Source organism: Rhinichthys klamathensis, unplaced genomic scaffold, assembly GCF_029890125.1.
Source record: "Rhinichthys klamathensis goyatoka isolate OS25496 unplaced genomic scaffold, OSU_Roscu_1.1 h1tg000236l_1, whole genome shotgun sequence".
Classification (NCBI taxonomy): domain Eukaryota; kingdom Metazoa; phylum Chordata; class Actinopteri; order Cypriniformes; family Leuciscidae; genus Rhinichthys; species Rhinichthys klamathensis.
Window position 1 is genome coordinate 1,961,673 of NW_026606759.1, and position 11,345 is coordinate 1,973,017.

Here is an 11,345-nt window from a genome sequence, read left to right on the forward strand (position 1 = left end):
TTGTTACTCAAGAAGGCAATGTCCAATCTACGCCAAACTTCACACATTTGATAAGAGTCCTGCCCTGAACACATCTGCATGACAATTTTCAGTTATAGTAATAGCGCCACCTACTGTCGACAGGAAGTGACATGTTTTACATTGTGATGCAGTACTAGCAACATATTAATTAAATATGCCATTGAGTTCTAAACATGCTAGAAACATGCTAAAACATGCTAGCAACACTTATCTGAGTGATAACGCATGCTACTATCCCCATAATAAAGGACATTTTTTTAACTGACTTTGACATACTCCTCCTATATTTACCTACTTAAATGCATATTGCCCACCGTGCTCTGTCTTCCTGAAGCCACCGGGTGGCGGTGGCACGGGTGCGAGGGCCCTTTCATCGCTGCTTGCAGCTTTAATTCTATGCATTGTAATGGAACAGCTCTCATCTCTTCAATTCAAAATGGAATCAATTAGCTGTTTAACACTCTTTACATTCACGTAGACTACTTCTGATGTTAAATCAGCCATACAGAGGTCCCTTTTTGACCTAATGAACACATTACTGGCTAAAGAATCCTTGAACATTAACTGCATATTACCTTCTTGACATGATATATCCTCCAGACAGGAGTTAACATTTGACCTATACTGAACAAATTTCTGGCCCAAGAGTACTTGATTTTGAACTTTCTATACATACTCATTGACTCCTTCTGAGGCAATATAGAAGTATATTTCTGACATATAGAATTTATTTCTGGTCAAAGTGTCCTCAAAAGTTTTTAAATAATATAAACTGACAAATCAGCCGTACCGAGCTCCCTTTTGACCTACTGAACAATTTCAGTCCCAAGAGTACTTGATCTTGAATTTTCTATACATACTCATAGACTCTTTCTCATGCTTCATAGGATATATAGAAGTCCATATCTCAACTATTGAACTTTTTTCTGGTCAAAGGGTCCTCAAAAGTTTAAAAACCATATAAACTTATAGCCACCGTCTGCTGTTAAATCAGCCATAGAGAGGTCCGTTTTTGACCTACTGAACATATATCTTTCAAAGGAGTCCTTTCACATGAAGTTACCATACATACAGATTTACTTCTTAAAATGTTATTTTAGCCAGAGAGAAATTTGATCTTCTGAACATATTTTTGGCCAAAGAGCTCTTGAACATCAACTGACAGTACATACAGATTGACTTGTTGAGATGATAAATCAGCCAGACATTTCACATTTGACCTACTGAACATATTTCTGGCCCAAGAGTACTTGATCTTGAACTTTCTATACATACTCATAGACTCCTCACGAAAATAACGAAATTAACGTGCGCGTGTCACGAATCAATAGATTAAATTACGTGACCATATCACGAATTGCCGTTAGACTGGGTTGAATGAATACGTTAGTTGTAGGTAAAAAGCAATGCGAAAGCACATATGTTATGTGTTCCCTTTCGAGGGAACTTCGAGCTGCGTTTGAGACGCGGTGGGAACGCTCTGCGTGATTGCGTCATGAAGCACGTGTAAAATCAGTCCAATGGAAGCCCGATACGTCATAGGTGACGTCATAGACCAGGAAACTATAAAGCACCCTTGAAAACAGACCGCGACAGCTTCTGTAGTCTTCAGCAAGCGCTCTCTGTGATTCTGTCCTTGTCTATTTATTGTTGTTTGTCAAGCCCAATATATATATCACTATCTATCATTATGGCGAGCAAAGCAATATTATAGACGTTGTGTTGTTCCCTGCCCTCGTTACATCACGGGTGGGGACACACATCAGCTTTTTGTTGCTGTTTGGGAGTGGAGCATGCAACAGTCATTTCTCGAGGGATCTGACTGTGCATTGCGAGAAGCTGTCCGTGAGGACGCTCCGCTCTCGCCGGGCGTTCTTCGAGGAGGACGGTTCGGTTCGCGTTCCCCGAGCGGGTCTCTCTGTTGCCGAGGCTCGGAGACGGCTCGTATTTCGGGGTTCGAAAACGGATCTGACAGCGGGGGTTGGGACGGGCTCCGCCCTTTCTCAGCTTTCACATGCCAGATCTAGTGTGCTGCGATTTCCAGTTCCGAGGAATTGGTATCGTTAGTGTTTTGTTTAAAAAGAAAGAAAACAAATACAAATCTTTTTAAAAAGGCAGATGTTTGAGTTTTCAATGAATACATTTTCCAGCTCATAACTCTGTTGAATAAAGAGGAGCTTTTTTAAAGAAAAAAAGGAGGTTTTATCTAGTGCTGTTGCCAGTTAAATATTTACTGGCCAGCTGAACATTATGAGATTGAAAATAAAGAAGAGTTTGTTAGATGAACTGTATCTTAAAACAGGAAAACTCTGTATCTCAGCCTCCTCGTCGGGGACTGTGGTTTTTCCCTATCTCCACACTGAGGTGTCGAGATCGTGGAATAAACCGGTTTGTATTTTATGTGTTTAATCCCCAGATGTCTGACTATAGTAATGTTTGGGTATTAAGTATCATAGTATGACATTGCCTCGGGTTAAAGAGACGCTTGCGAGCTTTCTCTCTCCCGAGTCGGCGTTATCGTTATTAACCCCGACGTTACCCACCAGCCATCTTAATAATGAGTACATTTTTATTGGGCAGCGCTGGTGGGTAGAGTATATAAGGACATGGATGAATGTGAGGGGCGACTCTCTGAGGAGGGTCGCAGCGCTGCCAGTTCGGTTGTTTCCTGCTGGTGGCCGCAGAGTGATATATATGTATATATATATAAGTTTTTCTGATATAAAGATAAAGGAAAATAAAGATATAATTATGTCTGTTCTTCTGGACGCTCCGCTTTCAAGAAAACTAAGAAATAAACCATTCAGCGGCGTTCCAGAGGTTTCTTCCTCACCAATCTAATGTTCCTGAGAACTATTATGCTCCTCTCAGCACAAAGTGCAAAACAGAGCGTCGCCATTCGGGCTCCTCCGCAATTGAGGGGTACCTGGGTGGCGGTCGCAGTCTAGCCAGTTAGAGACATGCAAGATCTGAGGACTGTTTTATCTCTAAAATAGCTTTGACAAAGGAGAAGCCCTGACGCCGAGGCGATCTGGCTTCTAAGGGTGGTCCCCTCTGGGGTAGGGACGGTTTTGAGAAATCGTTTCTCCTCAGCACCCTTTGGGGTGCGACTCTCTGAGGAGGGTCGCAGTACTGCCAGTTCGGTTTCCCTGCCGGTTCGCCGTTTCAGGGCACCAAGGTGTCAGTGTCCCCAAACGAGCCTTCAAATAAAAGAAGAGCAGTCAGTTCGGTTTCCCTGCCGGTTCGCCGTTTCAGGGCGCCGAAGTGCCTGCTTTTTTCAACGATCCTCCGAGGAGGGTCGTAGGAACTAAGCTAGTTAGAGGTAGGCAAGATCTGAGGACTGTCATCATCTCTAATAAAGCTTAGACAAGAAGTCCTGTCGCAAGAAAACGAGGCTATCAGGCTTCTGAGGGCTCCTCCGGGGCAGGGACGGTTTTGAGAAATCGTTTCTCCTCGGCGACCTCTGGGGTGCGACTCTCTGAGGAGGGTCGCAGCGCTGCCAGTTCGGTTGTTCCCTGCCGGTTCGCCGTTCAGGGCACCGAGGTGTCAGCGTCCCCATACGATCCTTCGAGGAGGATCGTAGAGCGGTCAGTTCGGTTGTTCCCTGCCGGTTCGCCGCTTCAGGGCACCGTAGTGACTGTTCAACCAAGGGACGGTTTTGAGAAATCGTTTTTCCTCTGGGGTGCAACTCTTTGAGGAGGGTTGCAGCGCTGCCAGTTCGGTTGTTCCCTGCCGGTTCGCCGTTCAGGGCACCGAGGTGTCAGCATCCCCATACGATCCTCTGAGGAGGGTCGTAGAATGGTCAGTTCGGTTGTTCCCTGCCGGTTCGCCGCTTCAGGGCGCCGTAGTGACTGTTCAAACAAATCCAGAGGCCAGTCTTGAGAGACTGGTTCCCCTAGTAAATTTCTGGCAGCGTGGAAACTACTGCCACATATTTCTCAGTGGGTCCTGCACACTATAGAAAAGGGTTTCAGAATTCAGTTCGGTTCTCGTTCGCCCAGATTTCTAGGGGTCCTCCTCTCATTGGTGGACCCCGAGCAGGCTTTGGTTATGGAGCAGGAAGTACTGTCACTTCTGCAAAAGGAGCTGTAGAAGGGGTTCCTCCTCCCAGCAGACAGCCATTACTTCATTGTTTCCGAAAGAGGATGAGGGAGGTTCCCGAGGTTTGCTTTCGGGGGCGAAGCATACCATTATCGGGTTCTTCCATTCGGCCTAGGTTTATTACCCCACACCTTTACAGTATGCGTGGATGCAGCTCTGGCTCTTCTGAGACTCCAGGGCATTCGCGTATTATACTACATCAATGATTGGTTGTTCCTAGCTCAATCTGAGTTTATGGCAGTTCGGCATCGAGATGTCGTTCTGTCTCATTAAGGATGTTGGAGTTGCCTCTCAACGCCAAGAAGAGTGTGCTCTGAGGACCACTTTTCTAGGTGTAGCAATTCTTACAGCCGTAATGGGGTATATCTAGGCCAGTCACTCACTGTGAAACAGTTTCAGACGGGTGGGTCTCATGGCAGTTGCGTCCAACGTATTACTTTTGGCCTTCTGTTCATGAGACCCCTGCAGTGGTGGCTCAGGACCAAGGGGTTTTTCTCCGAGGGGAAATACGTTTTCGCATGATCAAAGTCACGCGGCTATGCCTTCGTGCTTCGGTCATGTGGAAGAACCTTGGTTCCTCGCCCAGGCCCAGTGTTGGGGGCTTCTTGTCGACGCATATTGCTATCGACGGATGCTTCCCTCACAAGTGGGGGCGATCATGAGTGGTTGCTCGGCGAATGGCGGACAACACACTGGTGGTCTCGTATATCAGAGCAGATATCCTGTTGAGGCAGGGGCTGAGGCCCAGGGGATTGGAGACTTCACCCCGAGGTGGTGGAGCTTCTTAGGGAGAACTTTGGTCTAACTAAAGTCAAGTCGACCTTTCACATCGTTTGTACAACGCATTGCTCTATATGGTTCCCCCTCACGCAGCCAGCTCTTCTCAGACTGGATGCGATGGTGCAGGTGTGGCCGAGGCTGCACCTGTACGCATTTCCCCCGATATCTATGCTCCCGGAGGTTCTGGAGAGGGTTCGCCGGGAAGGGGCTCATCTGCTACTAGTAGCCCCATACTGGCCGACTCGAGTTTGGTTCTCGGACTTTGTCTCTTCTGGACGGCTCTCCCATGGAGATTCCGTTCAGGAGGGACCTGCTGTCCCAGGCAGGGGGCACGATATTTCACCCTCGACCGGAGTTGTGGAAACTGTGGGCCTGGCCTCTGAGGGGGCCAGGCTCATAGAATCCAGTCTCTCGACTGAGGTCGTTGAGACATTCTCCATTCCAGAGCTCCTTCCACGAGAAGACTGTATGCACTGAAATGGAAATTATTCTCCACCTGGTGTGGTGAGCGTCAGTTAGATCCTGTTAACTGCCCTGTTGGTTCAGTTCTCGATTTTTCTGCAAGACCGTTTCTCTGCTGGATTATCTCCTTCCACCTTAAAAGTTTATGTGGCGGCTATTTCGGCCTATCATACCCCTCTGGGGGGTACTTCTATTGGGAGAGATCCTCTGATTACTCGTTTTCTCCGTGGTACATTGAGGTTGAGACCTGCACTGCACTCTAGAGCACCGGCTTGGGATTTAGCCATTGTACTTGAGGGTCTGGCTCTGGCTCCCTTCGAGCCTATTGAAGAGGTTTCAGAAAAATTCCCCACTTTGAAAGCTTTATTTCTCCTTGCTATTTCATCTATCAAGAGAATTGGAGATTTGCATGCCCTGTCGGTTGCTCCGTCATGTCTGGAATTTGCACCTGGTATGGTGAAAGCATTTCTATACCCTAGACCGGGTTATATTCCTAAGGTCCCAGTTAATGTTGGGGGCCCAATAGTGTTGCAGGCCTTTTATCCTCCACCTTTTAATACCCCAGATCAGGAAAAACTGAACCTGTTATGTCCAGTTCGGGCATTGGATGCCTACGTTCACAGAGCTGCCCTGTGGCGTAAGTCAGAGCAGTTATTTGTATGTTTTGGGTCACTCAGAAGAGGGTGCCCTGCATCTAAACAGGTTATGAGCAAATGGATAGTCGAGGCTGTATCATTGGCTTATGAAGCGGCCGGTCAGCCTTCACCTATGGCTGTACGGGCCCATTCTACAAGGAGTATGGCGGCCTCTACGGCCTTAATTTCGGGTGTTTCCCTTCTTGACATTTGTAATGCGGCAGGTTGGTCCTCTCCACATACATTTGTCAGGTTTTATGACCTTGACCTCTCCACTCCTGGGGCGAGGTTGCTTGCTTCTTAGTGTGCGCAAGGACTTCACACAGAACGGGCATTTGTCACTATGGCGTAGTGGGTATGGGGTTCCCACCGCGTCTCAAACGCAGCTCGAAGTTCCCTCGAAAGGGAACGTCTCAGGTTACGTATGTAACCCTGGTTCCCTGAGAGGGAACGAGACGCTGCGTTTGCCTGCCATACTTCCTGCATACCCTGATCGACTTACTTCAGACTTTTCAGAAGCTGTCGCGGTCTGTTTTCAAGGGTGCTTTATAGTTTCCTGGTCTATGACGTCACCTATGACGTATCGGGCTTCCATTGGACTGATTTTACACGTGCTTCATGACGCAATCACGCAGAGCGTTCCCACCGCGTCTCAAACGCAGCGTCTCGTTCCCTCTCAGGGAACCAGGGTTACATACGTAACCTGAGACGTTTTTATTGCACAGAGCAATAAGTTACAACCAATGAATGCAATGAGTTTGTTATTGTGTGTGCATTATAATGGAATGTCTATTGCAATAATTTCCCTTCAATACAAAAATGGATAGCTTAGTATGTAATGCGAATGCACATATATGTTATTTGTGCTTTCATTGCACAGAAGTTAGATCTTTGCAGTTTCCAATGCAATGAAACTGCAAAAATATTATCCCTTCAATGCTTACCGGAATGTTATTTCTTTTATGCACTGCTGTGCAATAATTTAACTTCAAAACACAAATGAACAAGTTAGTTGTATTATGCAATGAATGGCGAAAGCACATTTATTTGTGTTTTTTCCCCATTGCACAAAGGAATAAGTTAGATATTTAATTCATGCAATGTAACAGCAAAATTGTGATTTCTTCAAGGCACATCGGAATGACTTTTAGTTGTTCTTGTATGCACTGCACTGCAACAAGTGCATAGCTTATATGTTATTCTTAATGCAAAACGTTTGATCGTGTGTGCAGTGGAACAGCTAAGTTAGTCAATACAACACCAAAAACGTTATCTCTTCGATGCACATTGGAATGAGCGAGGTCTGGTATGCATTGCAATACGAAAGCACATGTTATGTGTTTTTATTGCACAGAGCAATAAGTTAAATATTTTATACAATCAAATGCAACAGTAGAGATGTTATCTCTTCGGAGTGAGTTACTTATGTACGGTGGCCCAGTAGTGCACAACACAACGAAATTCAAAAAGCAAACATAAGTTCACAACACAACGGAAACAAGCCACAACACAACGAAATAGCCACAACACAACGGAATAGCCACAACACAACGGAAATGATCCCAACCACTAGGGGGCAGCGTCGGCACTAAAAAGCCGATAGATAGATATTTCCCTTAGGAGTCGAATCGGGCAATCGGGACCTTTCTTTTACTGTCTTTGATCGGGACACGACAAGAGATTATCTGTGTAAGTGATAATAATAATAATAATAATAAGTTTAATTTATATAGCGCCTTTCCCAAGCTCAAGGACGCTTCACAATGACAGTAGATAAGCAGTTTACACATAAACGGACAATGTGTAATGTGATGGCATATTAATCTGTGTAATTTATTTTTTAAATTAACAAAAATGTTTTTAACTGAATCGAGCAGAATAAACTACTTTCGATTTAGACAATTTAGCTCTGCTTTTGTTTCATGAACACCCTGATAGTTCGCTGAAATGTTATCATTTCAACCATAGTCTTCCTAGGCTGGCATGTTTTGTCCATTCTGTGGAAACGATCTGAGAACTATTACAGCCTTTTGCAGCTCGTGTGGCTCTAATGTCCAGTTTTTGTCTGAAGAGGTTGAACGTGGTATGTATGCGTTAAGTCTGCCTTAGAACCTTAAGTTTAAGTCTAAACCTTAAGTTACTGTTATTTGAGCACACTAAGTTTATTAACTAAATTCTGAGTCAGATGTTTCTACCAATTAAAGTTGTTACTTAATAATACCCTTTCTATATTGTATTCTTTGTTGATGGTTAGAGTCCATCCAATCCACTGTACTCGCCTTTGGACGCTGTCCGGACAGCTATTGTTGGCGAGTTGAATGGTTCTGGACCCCATTACGGTTACCGCACAATGTGCCAGACCCTGCGTCAAAAATACAATCTTACAGTGAGAAGGCAAGATGTAATGCTTATGATTGCAGACCTTGATCCATTAGGCATTGAACAACGCTCAAGAAGAAGATTTGTGAGAAGGGTTTACCATTCTTTGGGGCCAAATCATGTCTGGCACATTGATGGCTATGACAAATTAAAACCATACGGTTTGGCTTTAAGTGGTTGCATTGATGGTTACTCACGCAAAGTGATGTGGTTAAACTGTGGAGCTAGCAATAACAACCCAGACATTATAGCTGCTTATTACCTACAGTGTGCCACACAATTTGGAGTCATACCAAAGCTTCTTCGCACAGACTGTGGCACTGAAAATGGAACTATGGCTGCAATCCACTGTTCTCTGAGATCAGTCCACACAGATGACCTTGCAGGGGCTTCAAGCCACATGTATGGCTCCTCAATCACAAACCAACGAATTGAAAGCTGGTGGTCATACTTCAGAAAACAAAGGTATAATAGTCTAAACAGTCATGATATTTAGGGGTTTTCTTGCTGAATTTTAGTTTAATAATCAATTATACATTAGAAAATAACCTATTAAATTAATTCTCAGCTTCACAGACAAGGCTTGTCCTAGACTAAAATGCATGTTTGAGCTGTTTTAAATGAGAGCAACTTGCACTGCCAGGATCTTAAAAAATGTCAGTGCCATTGTTTTGTCACAAGATGTACACCAGTAATGTTTTTGTTCTGGGACGTGTTTATAAAAGCTACTTAAATGCCCTAAGTGAACTAAGGCCTAATCCTGGCTTATTCTAAGACCTGTCTGTGAAACCGGGCCTAAACGTCTAAAAGGGATGTTGATATTGTTGGTTTATTTACACAGGACTCAGTTCTGGATGGATCTTCTGAATGACTTGAAAGAGAGGCAACTCTTTAATGGCAGTCATGAACACATATGCTTGGTGCGTTTTGTGTTTTTAAGTGTGCTACAGATGGACCTTAATGAATGCAAAGAAATTTGGAACACTCACACCATTAGGGCAGTTAAATAGTCTCGCTGTCCTTCTGGTAAACCAGATGCAATGTACGCTCTTCCACACAGGTCAGTATATGACTATTAAATATTTAACTTATTTGCATTTTGTAATCGAATTGTTAAAATTATATTTAACATACAACTTCAAGCTCACCATAATGTTGTTCTAAAGCCATATGTCTTACTTCCATATAACAAAAATATTTGATATGATACACAATATTAGTCTCACTCAGTTTATTTTCATTGTGTTCTTCTGTAAAATTAAACTGAAAGGAGATTGTGGCTAACATTCTATTCCACAGAAGAAAGTCATTCAACTTTGGATTGATGAAGTTTAGTAGACAGTTTTATTTTTGGGGAAAAGATTTTATAATTAAAGGTACAGCGATAAAGGTTAATTTGTATTTAGTTTTCACACCAAACTTTTTCCTCTTTCACTTAAAGGTTTAACGGGAGAGAATGCGGATTTCGTGTCTCAGAGGAAGACTTGAACCAGTTTTTCATTGAACCTACTCTTAGTACATGTCAAGATGAACAGCTTCAGGCAAACTTTGAAGAACTGCACGCTCAAAGCAATCTGACTACACCTCACACCTGGGAGACTGGTGTGGAGAACTATATAACTTTAAAAAACATGGCCCGCATTTAAAGGGTTAGTTCACCCAAAAAAGAAACTTCTGTCAGTAATTACTCACCCTCATGTTGTTCCAACCCCGTAAGACTTTCGTTTATCTTCGGAACACAAATTAAGATATTTTTGATTACATTTGAGAGCTGGACCACTCCTCCATAGGCTTCTAAGGGATTGAAACTTGCCGGCCCAGAAAAGTTATTAAAGACATCGTTAAAATAGTCCGAGTGACTACAGTGGCTCAACCTTAAGTTTATCAAGCGACGAGAATATTTTTTATGCGCAAAAAACAAACAAAAATAACGACTTTATTCAACTATTCATTTCCTTCTCTGTGGGCCTCGAGTGAGTTCACGTAGTGTAACAGCGCAGCGCTTCTTGTGTCAGCGCAATCTTCAGTTGTGCCTTCGTCATCTGTGAATTTAACAAGCATGTCGTGTGATGGGTTGTATGATGCACGTCTGAATCCACGAATTGCTCCATCCCAAACATCGGCTCTATTTATGTTGAATCTGCTGCAAGATGTTTTTATTATCTTCAATGAGAGATCTGACACAATGTCTGCAGAAGTTAATACATCTGTGCTGTAATAAATAAAGAGGTTTTGATTAAGCTAAGCAAAATAATAATGAAATAAAAAAGTCAATACATTTAGGAACATGATATTGAGACGGGAGTAATTAATAAATTAAGTACCTTTCTTCTTGAACATGTTGTCTGCTATCATCGGACGCTTCCGAGTCACTTTCGATTATTATTGGGGCATAGAGACGTGTGTAATTGCTGTAAAAAGACAGATTAACAGGAATTTACATCCATTGACATACAAAAGTAATTGTAGGCTACTTGTAAAGCAATTCATTTATTTTTTTAAACTCTTTTTGAGGTAATAGAAGCAGTTTACGTGTAGCACTTTTGTTGGCCATGTCTGTGTTCTTGGATATTTGTTCCATTTTTTCCTGCTTCCTAGATTTGTCAGAAATATAACAATTATTAAAATAACATTATAACTGACCATTATAAAGACAAAATAAACATTTTCATTTGTTGTAACAAAGTAACTTTGCAAGGTATGAACAATTATGAACAATTATGAACTATGAGATCAGGGGGTCTGAAAAACAACTACTGTGAATTAATTTGAACAACTCCACTCCTAACCTCCAAATAATGTCTTGTTAACTATGCTAATACCTGTTTGATGTGCTTCCTGCATTTGGTGTGCTTGCTTCATCTGGATCATCCCATATCTGTAAAAAAAAAAAAAAAGAAGAAAAAAAGCCACTTGTTAAAATGAGTTAAAATTAAATGTTATGTAAGGAGACATGCAATTAAATGC

At 42.9% G+C, this 11,345-nt stretch overlaps 2 long non-coding RNA genes across 2 annotated transcripts; one reads left to right on the forward strand and one right to left on the reverse strand.

Annotated features, from left to right (window-relative positions):
- The first annotated feature begins 8,343 nt into the window (after positions 1-8,343).
- LOC130099767 (uncharacterized) lies at positions 8,344-10,109 on the forward strand. The gene is made up of 3 exons (XR_008808453.1): positions 8,344-8,843; positions 9,220-9,438; positions 9,820-10,109. It is a non-coding gene; the product is annotated as an uncharacterized LOC130099767 (long non-coding RNA).
- Positions 10,110-10,405: 296 nt separating this feature from the next.
- Positions 10,406-10,972, reverse strand: LOC130099768 (uncharacterized). Its single transcript, XR_008808454.1, has 3 exons — positions 10,911-10,972; positions 10,703-10,789; positions 10,406-10,590 (listed from the first exon to the last, which is right to left on the reverse strand). It is a non-coding gene; the product is annotated as an uncharacterized LOC130099768 (long non-coding RNA).
- Positions 10,973-11,345: the final 373 nt, after the last annotated feature.